This window comes from Scyliorhinus canicula, chromosome 8 (assembly GCF_902713615.1).
Source record: "Scyliorhinus canicula chromosome 8, sScyCan1.1, whole genome shotgun sequence".
Classification (NCBI taxonomy): domain Eukaryota; kingdom Metazoa; phylum Chordata; class Chondrichthyes; order Carcharhiniformes; family Scyliorhinidae; genus Scyliorhinus; species Scyliorhinus canicula.
This window is the reverse complement of record NC_052153.1, coordinates 85,363,311-85,376,708: the sequence shown is the minus strand read 5'-3', so window position 1 is coordinate 85,376,708 and position 13,398 is coordinate 85,363,311. Positions and strand designations below refer to the sequence as shown.

General features: G+C 48.8%; 1 protein-coding gene across 2 annotated transcripts in view; it reads right to left on the bottom strand.

Moving 5' to 3' along the window:
* Positions 1 to 13,398, bottom strand: part of LOC119970373 — a 149,885-nt gene that overhangs the window by 54,229 nt on the left and 82,258 nt on the right. The window lies entirely within an intron of this gene.

Genomic DNA, 13,398 nt, shown 5'->3' with positions numbered 1-13,398 from the left:
GCAGATTTCAGGTCCAGTGTAGAAAAGACCCGGTACTGTGCAATCTCATTGACCATATCAGATATGCGTGGGAGGGGGTACATGTCGAGCTGCGTGTACCGATTGATGGTCTGACTGTAGTCGATGACCATCCTGGGTTTCTCCCCAGTCTTTACCACTACGACTTGGGCTCTCCAGGGGCTGTTGCTGGCCTCAATGATGCCTTCCCGTAGCAGCCACTGAACCTCCAACCTGATGAAGGTCCTGTCTTGGGCGCTGCTCCTGGTGGCGACGGGTTTGCAATCCGTGGTGAGGTTTGGAAACAAGGGAGGTGGATCGACCTTAAGGGCCGTGAGGCCACAAATGGTGAGTGGTGGTAGGGGTCCGCCGAATTTTAAAGTTAAACTTTGGAGATTGCATTGGAAATCCAGACTGAGTAACAGGGCAGCGCAGAGGTTGGGGAAGAGGTAGAGTTGGAGGTTGCTGAACTCTACGCCCTGGATGGTGAGGGTCGCGCTGCAGTACCCCCGTATTTCCACGGAATGGGATCTGAAGGCCAGGGAGATTCTCTGGGTAATGGGGTGTACCGCGAGGGAGCAGCGCCTTACCGTGGTGGGGTGGATGAAGCTTTCCGTGCTCGTGGAGTCAAGTCGGCAGGAAGTCTTGTGCCCATCGTTTTTCACCAATCCCGTCGCGGTTGCGAGGTTGTTAGGCCGGGACTGGTCAAGGGTGTCGATACGAGATGCGGCTGGTGCTGGTAGGCCCCAGGCTGGTTGACGTTGGTGGCAGGCGATGAGCGGCCAGACGCGCTTCTCGACGAGCCGGGATCCTGAGGCGCGTCCAAAATGGCGCCGAAGATGGCAGCGCCCATCAGTTGCCGGGGACAAAGATGGCAGTGCTCACGGGCCACACGTGGTCTGCGGAAAGGAAGATGGCAGCGCCCATGGGCCGCACGTGGGCGTGTAGGAACGCCAGAAACAGCGGCGACCGACCGGGCCTGGCACACAGCAGCAAAATGTCCCTTCTTTCCACAGGTCTTGCAGGTTGTGCTCCGCGCTGGGCAGCACTGCCGGGTGTGTTTGGTCTGCCCACAGAAGTAGCATTTGGGCCCCCCGGGGTTGACTGGCTGCCGCGCAGAGCAGGCTTGGGGTGGGCTGGGACGGTAGTTGGTGGGGCCCACAATGTCCATGAGGGTGCCATGCGTTCGGGGGCGTCTGCCGTGCGGTCGGGGGCGTACGGCTGTACGTTACGGGAGGTGACCGTTAGCGAATTCGCGAGCTGTCTAGTTGTTGCAAGGTCAAGCGTACCCCCTTCCAATAGGTGCTGGCGGATATACGCTGACCCCATGCCCGTAACAAAAGCGTCTCTGATTGAAAATTCTGTATGCTCGACTGCCGAAACTGCCTGGCAGTCACAGTTCCTCGCCAGGATGTGCAGCGCATGCCAGAAACCGTCTAAGGACTCACCGGGGAGTTGCTGTCTCATGGACAGGAGGTGCCTGCCGTAGAGTTTGTTTACCGGCTGAACATAATGTCCTTTCAGGAACTCCATTGCCTCAGCGTAAGTAGGCGCATCCCGGATAAGGGGAAAGATATCGGAGCTCATCCATGAATAAAGGACCTGGAGCTTCTTTGCATCCAAGGATTCTTCAGCGGACATTCGGAGATAGCGTTCAAAGCAGGCTAGCCTGTGGTCGAAGGCCGGCGTGGTGTTGGTTGCTTAAGAGTGCAGCTGCAGGCAATCAGGCTTGATACGAAGTTCCATCGCTGTAAAATCTCAGCTCAATAAATTGATGAAGTATCAATTACTACAAAGACGAGAGTAGTGAATAATCGAGGCTTTATTGAGCTGAGATGTGTGGCCTCCTGTAGCTGCTACCAGAATAGGAGCAGCTCTGGTGAGCACACGCATTTATACGCTGCCTACTGGGCAGAGCCAGCAGGCAGGGATTTACCCCTGTACCTTTAGTACAGGGGCCTTACCGTAATACATCTAATATACAGTTACTTACAGTTACTACATCTAATACACAGTTAGTAGTCACTACCACACAGGATGCAGTTGAAATAAACATTAATGAGCAAGCTGCAGCCTAGACATCGCAATACACAGGAAAAGGTCATCTCCAGGACATCCAAGGAGCAATAGAACTGTCAAGTCAATCACGCTTGTTTACCAGACACAACAGCACTAATACCCCTTATTTGGAAAGCCTACATGTTCCTCACACCTGAAGACATGGCCGGTGAGTGCATACTCCGAAATTGATGTGGTCTCTGTTTGGATTTTATCGATCAGGGTGATCGAACCTTGATCAATTAATTGGTAATGACGCAGGAACCACTCAAAAGGGGGCAAAATCCAGGAAGACTAAAAGGCACCAGCTTAGAATCTCGTCTGCAACAGCCAGCAACAGCAACGGAACAGCGGTGATCTTCGCCAGCCACCACGAGGAGGACCATCATGTGACCAACAGAACGAAGACCAGAGCCAGAGCATCAGACCAGATCGAGGATCAAACATTGAGGACTACAGGAGTCAGCACACAGATAAAGACAATATCTGTCTGGGTACTTGCTAGTCACTCACAAGTTAAGTTAAGGTCTAGTACAAACTCTTAGTACTCTGTAGAATAACTTGTGTTGATGGAGTGATTGATTAACTGTAACATTGTGTGGGTGTTAATAAATACGATTTGATTAAATAAAGTCGACTCACAGTAATTTTTCCACCATTTACGGGTTAAAGACACACTGTGGTAGTATCAATTAACCAACAAAAGCATCCAGCAAAAAGAAGCAAAGGGGAAACTGGGAAAATAATTAGAAACCTGCCTCTTCTTCCTAATTTGCTTCAAACAATAATAATAATAATAATAATCGTGTATTGTCACAAGTAGGCTTCAATGAAGTTACTGTGAAAAGTCCCTAGTCGCCACATTCCGGCACCTGTTCGGGGAGGCCAGTACAGGAATTGAACCCGTGCTGCTGGCCTTGTTCTGCATTACAAGCCAGCGATTTAATCCACTGTGCTAAACCAGCCCCAGTCTCATACACTATGGATACAGTCTCACTGGTACTTGTAAAATTCAGATCTCAACATTACGGTATTTCCATATTGAGATGAGGCCACAAATTCAGTGCATGCCTCAATTTTCCAACCGTAAGTGGCAAATTGTAACAGAGACACTCAACAAATCATCAGAGATTAACTAGTGGATGTTCGGACCCACCTCTGCTGCATATAAAAGCTCACCAGCAACACGGAATCTCACAGAGTTTGTCCTATAATGTGGGAAACAACTTTGGACTCTGAAAGGTGTGGATTTGATTGTACGTCACTAATGTGACAAATGCAGCACGAAAACTGATAGAATAAATAAAAATAACTAACAAAAGCACAAGCAAATGCCAAGAACTGATCTCAAACATGTGAAATAGATCTTACCACTTTGAATTTAATGACTTTGAAATTCCTGTGCAGGGGACTAAAAGAGGGAGTTTTCTACTCTGAAGAGCAATGTATTGATAATTCCTAATAGGGCAGGGGCTGCAGTGCCATCAAATGCCTGGTGTCAGAAAGGAGATAGAGACAGCATAATGGTATCACCTTCTGAACTTGTTTTTCCCACTTCTATTGGCAAGATACAAATATCCAAGTACAGGAGAAGTGTGACATAAAAACATAAGAAATAGTAGACCATTTGGCCCTCAAACCTACTCTGGCAGTCAATACAATCATGGCTGACTCAGGAGGTTTCCAGATTTGGGTCAAAATTTCAATGCTAATTTTTTTAATGGGCCATCTTCTAACAGGGTTGATTGAATAAGCTTTTAAACCTGGGGCCACCTGCTCCAGCTCCACCTTACAATTCAGCTCTGCATCTCCCACTCCCTACCTGTACACTCACCATCACCACTGCAGGAGCCCAGGAAATACAGCCTGGTTTATTTTAGTTCCCTGAGCCGAAGCACCACCCCAAAATGGAGAGCACAGGTGACTTGGAGGGTACAATTCCTGCAGTTACTCAGCAGCACGGTTTGCTCCCATGTCTGAAGGCTTTAAGTGATATTAAAATTGGAGAGAATAGGATAGAACCCCAACAGTGCAGAAGGAGGTCATTCGGCCCATCGAGTCTGCACCAGCCCTTGCTCCGATAGAGCACCTTCCCGAAACCCAATCCCCCACTCCTAACCTCGTAACCCCACCTAGCCTTCTGGACAATTTAGCATGGCCAATTCTCCTACTATGCACATCTTTAGACTGTGGGAGGAAACTGGTGCACGCGGGGGAAACCCACGCAGACACAGGGAGAAAATGCAAACTCCACACAGGCACCCGAAGTCAAAATCGAACCTGGGATCCTGTTGCGGTGAGGCAACAGTGCTAACCGCTGTGCCACTGAGAGACACAAACCCATTCGATACTATGTATTTTTTAAGTGTTTGCTCAAGAACAGGCGAATTGGCCATGCTAAAGTTCCCCTTAGCATCCAATGACGTGCAAGTTAGGTGGGTTATGGTGTTCCTGGGATAGGGCGAGGGAGTGGGCCTGAATAGGGTTCTCTTTCAGAGGGTCGGTGCAGACTCGTTGGGCTGAATGGCCTACTACTGCACTGTAAGGATTCCAGAGAGTGAAAACGGCACATAGAGGGCAAATTATCTGTCTTCCCCATCAGAAAAAAGGCACAGGAGCCTAAAAGAGTGGGGAGGAAGTAAAATAGCTTCAAGGCAGAAATTATTGGTGATTTTAGCACACTTATCGAAATATTATTCCCTGCTATTTTAACAGAACATTAATTAATTTCTTCAAAACAAATTCATTCCTCCAACCATTTAAAGTAACGGACAGGGTAATTTTATGAACATGCAACAACCATTTGAACAATAGAAGCACCAATAGTAATTTCTTTAAATTTTACAAAGAATAAGAAGCTACATGGGGAATTCCTGATCAGAATCGAGACATCCAAAAGTACATAGAACATAGAACAGTACAGCACAGAACAGGCCCTTCGGCCCTCGATGTTGTGCCGAGCAATGATCACCCTACTCAAACCCACGTATCCACCCTATACCCCTAACCCAACAACACCCCCCTTAACCTTACTTTTTAGGACACCACGGGCAATTTAGCATGGCTAATCCACCTAACCCGCACATCTTTGGACTGTGGGAGGAAACCGGAGCACCCGGAGGAAACCCACGCACACACGGGGAGGACGTGCAGACTCCACACAGACAGTGACCCAGCTGGGAATCGAACCTGGGACCCTGGAGCTGTGAAGCATTTATGCTAACCACTATGCTACCGTGCTGCCCACACTATGCTACCATCTCCAAACAGGGAAACAAGGAATGCCGAGACTTAATTTGCCCACACTCATGGAGCTTGGCTCACAATGGTATTGCATCTGATCGTTCAATGCTCTCTATATCACTTTAGTGACGGTTACGAACAGGGGAGAACGAATAATAATAATAATCTTTATTGTCGCAAGTAGGCTTACATTAACACTGCAATGAAGTTACTGTGAAAAGCCCGTAGTCACCACATTCCGGTGCCTGTTCGGGTACATGGAAGGAGAATTCAGAATGTCCAAATTAACTCACAGTACGTGGTTCGGGACTTGTGGGAGGAAACCCACGCAGACACTGGGAGAACGTGCAGACTCCACACAGACAGTGACCCAAAACGGGAATCAAACCTGGGGCCCTAGCGCTGTGAAGCAACAGTGCTACCCATTGTGATGCTGACTAAAAACTGGGCAAAGCTAGTAGAGCAATTGAAGCATTCTAAATAAAATAAAAATTTTAAACAATAATTCCTTCACAAAGTTTCCACAACAATTGCAACAATTCAAGAAAATAGGAAAATTCTAAAATGACTATTCTAAAGACAATTAAAACATATACCTTAATCATATATAATTAATTTGGTACATTATTGAAATCAACTTTTTAAAAACCCTGTAATTTTTTCACATATTAGAGTTTGGTGCAGTAATGCCATCTATTCTTCAGTATTTAATGAGCCCAGAGATTTAATTCCCTCATTCTTCATATACTTCATTCATCCTTCATTAATGCTTCTGCTTTACTTTGTAAGAAACAATTCATAAGCATGATCACCATGCCTTTATGCCGGATATTTGATAAAGGCGTGCCATTGATAGTAATATGAGAACTTGTAATCCTTCATTGTATTTACCTTACCAACCTTTGATCCAGGATCTGGTTTAACTGTTTGAAAACAATGCCATTTGCACGAAGTCCTGTTACCAGATATGAATTGCAACAAATATGTTTCTTATGGTTGATCTTCTCAGCATTTCCCAAATACCTTTACAACAGTAAATGTGGATTTTGTTTTTACTTTCCGAGGATTACATGTCCATTAAATGTAAATGTAGGCACAGTCCCAGAGGACCATTGGTTTCTCTCCTTTTTGAGCGCTGATTGGTGGTGATTTAACTTGAGGGTCAGGCAAAGGGTAAGGTTGAAAAGGCGAAGCGTTCATGAATAAGCTGAGCTCCATTTCCTAACCTCTATCCAACTTTCCATATCGGCCTTCCCTTTTTCCCATGCCTTCAATTGCTAAGAGCCCACTCTCTGAAATTTCATAAATAACTACTCCTTGCCATAAGCACCTAATCAGGGAATATAAGCCCTATATTCCCAGATTTCTATCAATTCCATACTGTAATTAGATTTGCAACCAATGGTCTAGCAAGGGATAAGAAACTGCCAATTGGTCTAATGATGGTCACCTTTCTGACATACTAAATGTTATGCCTCGAATTGTACTCAGAACAGGCGGCACCAATCCATTAAAACCAGGATACATGTAACTCCAAGTAGAGAGATTCAGAGCATGACTCAGCAGACAAAAGCTAAGTCTGGTTTTGGGCGAGTTTGGCAGGGAGTTTTGCACGGCCGCATTGGTGAGATCACAGCCCATATTCACCGGCACTTAGTGCCAAAAATGGGTAAGCAATTGCCGCCTGGGAGGCAGTGGCATCAGTTGTCAGTCTGGCAGCATGGCAAGGGTAAGTTACCACATGTCTAGGTGCGGTGCCCACACATGCCACCTGCGTAGACCCCCCTTGAACCATAAAGTGTGTGTTTCACAAAGCTCTCTCTCTGTCCCCACAGGAGAAGATAGCCCATAATAAACAGGAAACGGACAAGACGGGGGTGGCTGGAGGGAGGGGGGGGGGAAGAATCACGGAGATTCAAGTCCTCACCCACTATGAGGAACGGGCACTGGAATTTGGGGAGATGCCCGAAGAAAGAGCAGTTACCCACAGCGAAGTTGGCCAGTGCCACAGAGGTGAGGATCCCTTCATCCAGGTGAGTGAGTCATACATGACTGACAAAATGATCCTTCCCTTTCACTGACCGCATGTCCATTGTGTTGCAGGAACTCCATCTGATGAGGCCGAGCCATCCGGAGTCGTATCTCCCCCCCCCCCCCCCCCCCCCCCCCCCCCCACCCCCACTGTCACCCAAGAGAACACCTCAGACAAAAGCTCTGAGTAGAACACCGGTGATTCATCACAGCTATCACCAGCACCTTCCACCTGCGCTGAGACACACACCTCGCTGGTTGTCATTAATGGACAGGCGCCAGGGACACAATCTGAGCCCCATACACCTGCTGATACACATCAGGTGGAAGCAGGAGCATCCAAGGGAGACAGCAGGTCTCCATGTCGGTTTTTGGCCTTCGGATGGGCATCATCATCCACAGTGGATAGCCCCAGTCCCCCAGGAGCCAAAACCCCAGCCAGGAGTACACCTCAAAGAGGCCAGGAATCGCCAAGTGTGCCAGGATGAAGGTGTCATGCACACTGCCCGGGTATCGGGTGCAGACGTGCATGATGCGCATCTGAGGGTCATATATCAACTACACGTTCATGGAGTGGAACCCTTTTGGTTGGTGTAGAGCGGCCTGTCATCTGCAGGTGCTTATAGGGTGAGATGCTTCCCACCGATCATCCTGGACCCGGGGCATATCGGAGATGCCAGCGAACCCCACTGCCCGGGCATCCTAGTGGGCTTGCTCCACATTGAAATGGATGTATTGAACCGACTTGGTATATAGGGCTTCCATGACGGTGCGGATGCACCTGGGCACCAAACTCTGTTAGATCCTGGTCTGATCTCCACTCGGCCCCTGGAGGTAGCCCGTGACATATAGGTTCAGGGTGACCATCATCTGACGGCCATCGGGAGCGGGTGTCCTCCCCCATACCCCCGGGGTGCCAGGTACGCCATGATCTGGCAGATATGCCGCACTGTTGCCCTGCTCAATTGGAGTCTTCGACGGCATGCCTGGTCACGATATTGCGCTGCCGGTACACGCATGGCCTCGTACGGCACCTCCTTGGGACCTCCTCATCCTCCTCAGCCTGCGTCCTGTCCCTCTGGGGCAGACTCCACTGCTGCAGTTTCCTCCTTCTCGAGCAGCTCCAGCTTGTATAGCCGCAGGCCATTCCCCAGGGCTGCGGCGACCAGCAGGAAGGCCACCATTGCTGGTTGTACTCCAACATCCATTGTCTGCGGGGGGTGAAAGGCCAACATGTTAGCATGGTGCGTACCCTCGTGCCCAACCAGGTCCAACGGGCTACACGGTGACACTGCGGACTCACATTTTACCCCCCTCCTCTCTTCACTGTGGGGGCCTCTGGCCCTGGAACCCGTCCCTGCTGCCAAGGGTACCATTGGCTAGTGCTGCCCTTGCCAGCGGTACTCTCCGTGGCCCCCGTCCGGTGCCCTACCTGACAGGGCTACAGTGGGCGTTGCCCTGGGGTAGACCGCATGATGCCCCGCTGCTGTTTGCTGGCCGGTTCTGGGGGGAATGATGTGGTGGAGTGTGGGGTGCGGGACACCCGTATGGCCGGTGGCACTCTGCAGAACCAGGGGCCAAGGTGGGTGTTCAGTGAGGTGTGAAGCAAGATGGCTGCCTTGCAGGCCACGACAATGGTGGTATGTGCCTGACACCACCCCAATCCCGTGGGGGTCACCCTGGCGCCACAGTCCTTCCCTTGGTCACCCACCCATCTCCGCCGGGCCTGGCAGTATCCCCCCCCTTGCCTCCATTCCAGGCAGCTCGGCCATTGTTAGGACCAGCATCGCACGGTCCTACCATCCTCTCTCTCCCTCAACAGCCACGGCACCTGTTTCACGATTTTTAAAAGCACGAGTTATCCACGCCATCGGGAATTCACCCCGGTGAAGACGGAGAATCGCAGAGGCCCCGGAGAATATCGGGTCAGGCTCGTTAATATGTCACGTGTGTTTACTATACGTGCGGAGTGGAACGCATCGCCGTCGCTGTCGAGACACCCGAGAATTGCGACTTGGCTTGAAACTGGCGCTCACCACGATTTCAGCGTCAAAACCGATTCACCGCCCGATCGCGCTTCTTGATTTCGGCATTGGCCGATGGAAAATCCCACCCAAGCTATTTGTAAGGTGAAAGATATGAGTGATCAGGCCTGTGCCCTGCAGTTTGTAGCAATGAGGGAATATACTGTTAAATGAGGTCTTAGTACATGGACCGTACAGACATTGCTTTCCATTAAATAGGCAGGTTAGATTTGTTGCTCGAGTCAAAGGAGCTTTTATACATTGGGAACTGTACTAACTCTGCCGCTCACCTTCTGCCACCTTGTGGCATAGTGACTCTAACTGGAGTTCAAAGATGAGCATTTTGCTGTATCAGCAAGATGCTCAGACTCTCATAGACTTTGCAGCTGCTCCATACATCTTTACTGCCTCAGCAGCCAGAATTCGGGAAAATTAATTCTGCCTCACTTTAATTGCAGACACTCTTCAAAAGCGAGTGAAAGTTAGATTTTGTTCACCTCTCCCCATCAATCTGTTTCCATTGCCTTAGAGAAAGAGAGTTACAAAGACTCATGACCCTCTGACAGAATAAAATTCTCATCTCAGTCTTAAATGAGCAACTCCAGTTCTAGATTCTCCCACAAGACGAAGTATCATCTCCACATCTACCTTGTCAAGACAACACAGGATATTAAAGACTTCACTCATGTCACCGCTTACTCTTGTAGCTCCAGTGGATACAAGGCTAACATGTCCAACCTTTCCTTATGAGGCACCTTCCTTATTTGTAAACCCTTTCTGAACTGCTTCCAATGCATTTACATCCTTCCAGAAATAAGGAGTCTAATATTATACATGATACCCCAGATGTGGTCTGACCAGTACCTTGTGGAGCTGAAGCATAACCTCCCTAATTCTGTGTTCAATTCCCTTTGCAATAAATTAGAACATTCTATCAGCTTTCCTAATTACTGCTGTGTGTGCATATTAGCCTTTTGTGATTCATGCACTCAGGCACCCAGAACCCTCTGAATCTTAGAGCTCTGCAATTTCTCACCATTTAGATAATATTCTTTTTTTTCCTTCCAGCCAAAATGGACAATTTCACATCCATGCACACTGTACTCCATTTGCCGTATCTTTGCCCAACCACTTAACCTCTTCTATATTCCTTTGCAGACTCCTTACATCCTCATCACAACTTACCTTCCTACCTATCTTCATATAATCAGCAAATTTAGCACCCAGACTTTCAATCCCTTCATCCAAGCCATTTATATAAATTGTAAAAAGTTGAGGTCCCAGCACTGACTCATGTAGCGAGTGATGTGCCGCATCCTGCCAGCCAGAAAATGACCCTTTTATGCCAACTCTGTTTCCTGTTAACTAGCCAATTTCTTTCCGTGCCAAAATGTTACCCCTCACAGAATGAGCTTTTATTTTCCACATTGACCTTTAATATGGCCTCTTATCAAACACCTTCTGGGAATATAAATACAGAACATTCCCTTTATCTAAAGCACTTGTGACTCCACAAAACCAGAGAAAAAATGTTTTAGTAAACATTTTATTGAGGTATTTTTTGGTATTATAACAACACAATAAACAATGTACATGCAGACCAAGGCAGGCCAGCAGCACGGTTCAATTCCCATACCAGCCTCCCCGAACAGGCGCCGGAATGTGGCGACTAGGGGCTTTTCACAGTAGCTTCATTTGAAGCCTACTTGTGACAATAAGCGATTTTCATTTCATTTCATAGTGCAAAAGCCGTCTCCCTCCTTTACAGGTCCCACCTTTATTAACACCCTACTCGAAGCAAAACTAACCCCCCCCCCCCCCCACTTCTGCTGACGATTAATTTTCTGCAAAGAAGTCGACAAACAGTTGCCCCCTCCAGGCGAACCCTAACAGTAACGTTCTCAAGGCGAACTTGATTTTCTCCAAACAGAGAAAGCTAGCCATGTCCGATAGCCAGGTCTCCGACTTCGGGGGCTTGGAGTTTCTCCAAGCTAATAGTGTCTGTCTCCGGGCTACCAGGGAAGCAAAGGCCAGAACATCTGCCTCTTTCTCCTCCTGGATTCCCGGGTCTTCTGACACCCCGAAAATCGCCACCTCTGGATTCAGCGCCACCCTTGTTTATAACACCGTAGACATGACATCTGCAAACCCCTGCCAAAATCCCCTAAGCTTCGGACATGTCCAGAACATGGTTCGCTGGTCCTCCCGCACATTTTGCACACCTGTCTTCCACCCCAAAGAATCTGCTCATCCAGGCCACTGTCATGTGAGCCTGGTGAACAACCTTAAATTGTATCAGGCTGAGCCTGGCACATGTTGCGGACGCGTTGAATCTATTCAGCGCGTCTGCCCATAGACCATCCTCTATCTCTCCTCCCAATTGCGCTTCAACTCCTCGGTCTGCGTCTCCTCTGACCCCATAAGTTTCTTGTAAATGTCCAAGTCGCTCCCTTCTCCTACCCACCCTCTGGAAACTACCCTGTCCTGAATCCCTCTTAGCGATAGGAATGGGAAGGTTGACACCTGTTTACGTAGGAAGTCCCGCACCTGCAGATACCTGAATTTGCTTCCCTTCGCCATACCAAATTTCTCCTCCACCGCCCTCATACTCAGAAAGCTCCTCTCTATAAACATATCTCCCATCCTCTCAATCCCTGCTCTCCGCCATGTCCAGAACCCCCCATCCCTACTTTCCGGGGCAGACCGGTTTTATTACAGATTGGGGACCAGACCAATGCTCCCTTTGCTCCCACATGTCTCCTCCATTGCCCCCAGACTCCCTTGTCCGCCACCACCACAGGGCTGGTGGAGTACTGTGCCAGCAGGAACAGCAGAGGCAGTTATCAACAGTTACCAACGCCCCAAAAACTTGTGCCCTTGCATGAAGCCGCCTCCATACGCTCCCATGCCGACCCCTCCCCCGCCACCCACTTCCTGATCATGGCTATATTCACCGCCCAGTAATAGTTACTAAAATTTGGCAGCGCCAGCCCGCCCTCTCCCCGACTCCGCTCAAGCATTACCTTCCTTGCCCGCGAAATCTTGTCTGCCCAAACAAAGCCAGAGATCACTTTGTTGACCCGTTTAAAAAAGGACCGTGGAATAAAGATGGGGAGACATTGAAACACGAACAGGAATCTCGGGAGGACAGTCATCTTCACCGTCTGCACCCTCCGAGCTAATGACAACGGGAGCGCGTCTCATTTCCGAAAATTATCCTTGATTTGGTCTACTAGCCGGCCAGATTTAATTTATGCAGCCGGTCCCATTCCTGCGCACTTGAATGTCTCGGTACCTAAAGCTTCCCCTAACTAATCTAAACGGCAGCTCCCCCAATCGCCTCTCCTGACCCCTCGCCTAGACTGCAAGCATCTCACTTTTCCCCATATTTAACTTATGCCCCGAAAACCGGCCAAATTCTCCTAGAATCCTCATGATTTCTTCTATCCCCTCCAATGGGTCCGAAACATACAGAAGCAGGTTGGCTGCATAGAGCGAGACTCTGTGCTCCACCCCCCCCCCCCCCCCCCCCCCAACCGGGACCAGCCCTTCTGTCATAATACACACACAAGTATATGATGGTGCACAGACAGACATTGATTGACACATGACCAATGAACACACAGAACACAGCAGCCAATCACCAGACAGGACACGGCCACTATAAAGCCAGAGGGCACTAGTTTTCCCGCTCTCTGGGGATGCAGCCTCTGAGACAGCCAGAGCCTGTGAGCAACAACTAGAACATCCACCATGTGGTAGTAAGATAGTCTGGTCAGGTTAGCCTCAGGTCTCCAGTCAACTCAGCATAGTGTCAATCCATAGTTAAAGTATGTTTAATTGTTAAGAGTTCAATAAAATAGAGTTGCATTTATTCAAGTGTTGGAAGCCTGTCTCTCTCACTGCTTTGGTAAACGCAGTCCTCGCAGACCCAGCTTACCCAACACATCATGGTACCAGTGCATGATGTTAGAGTTTGACGGACCTACCTTGAGATAGTCTGCCTTTGACCAGCAATCAGCCATCCGGTAACATGGACAGCGTT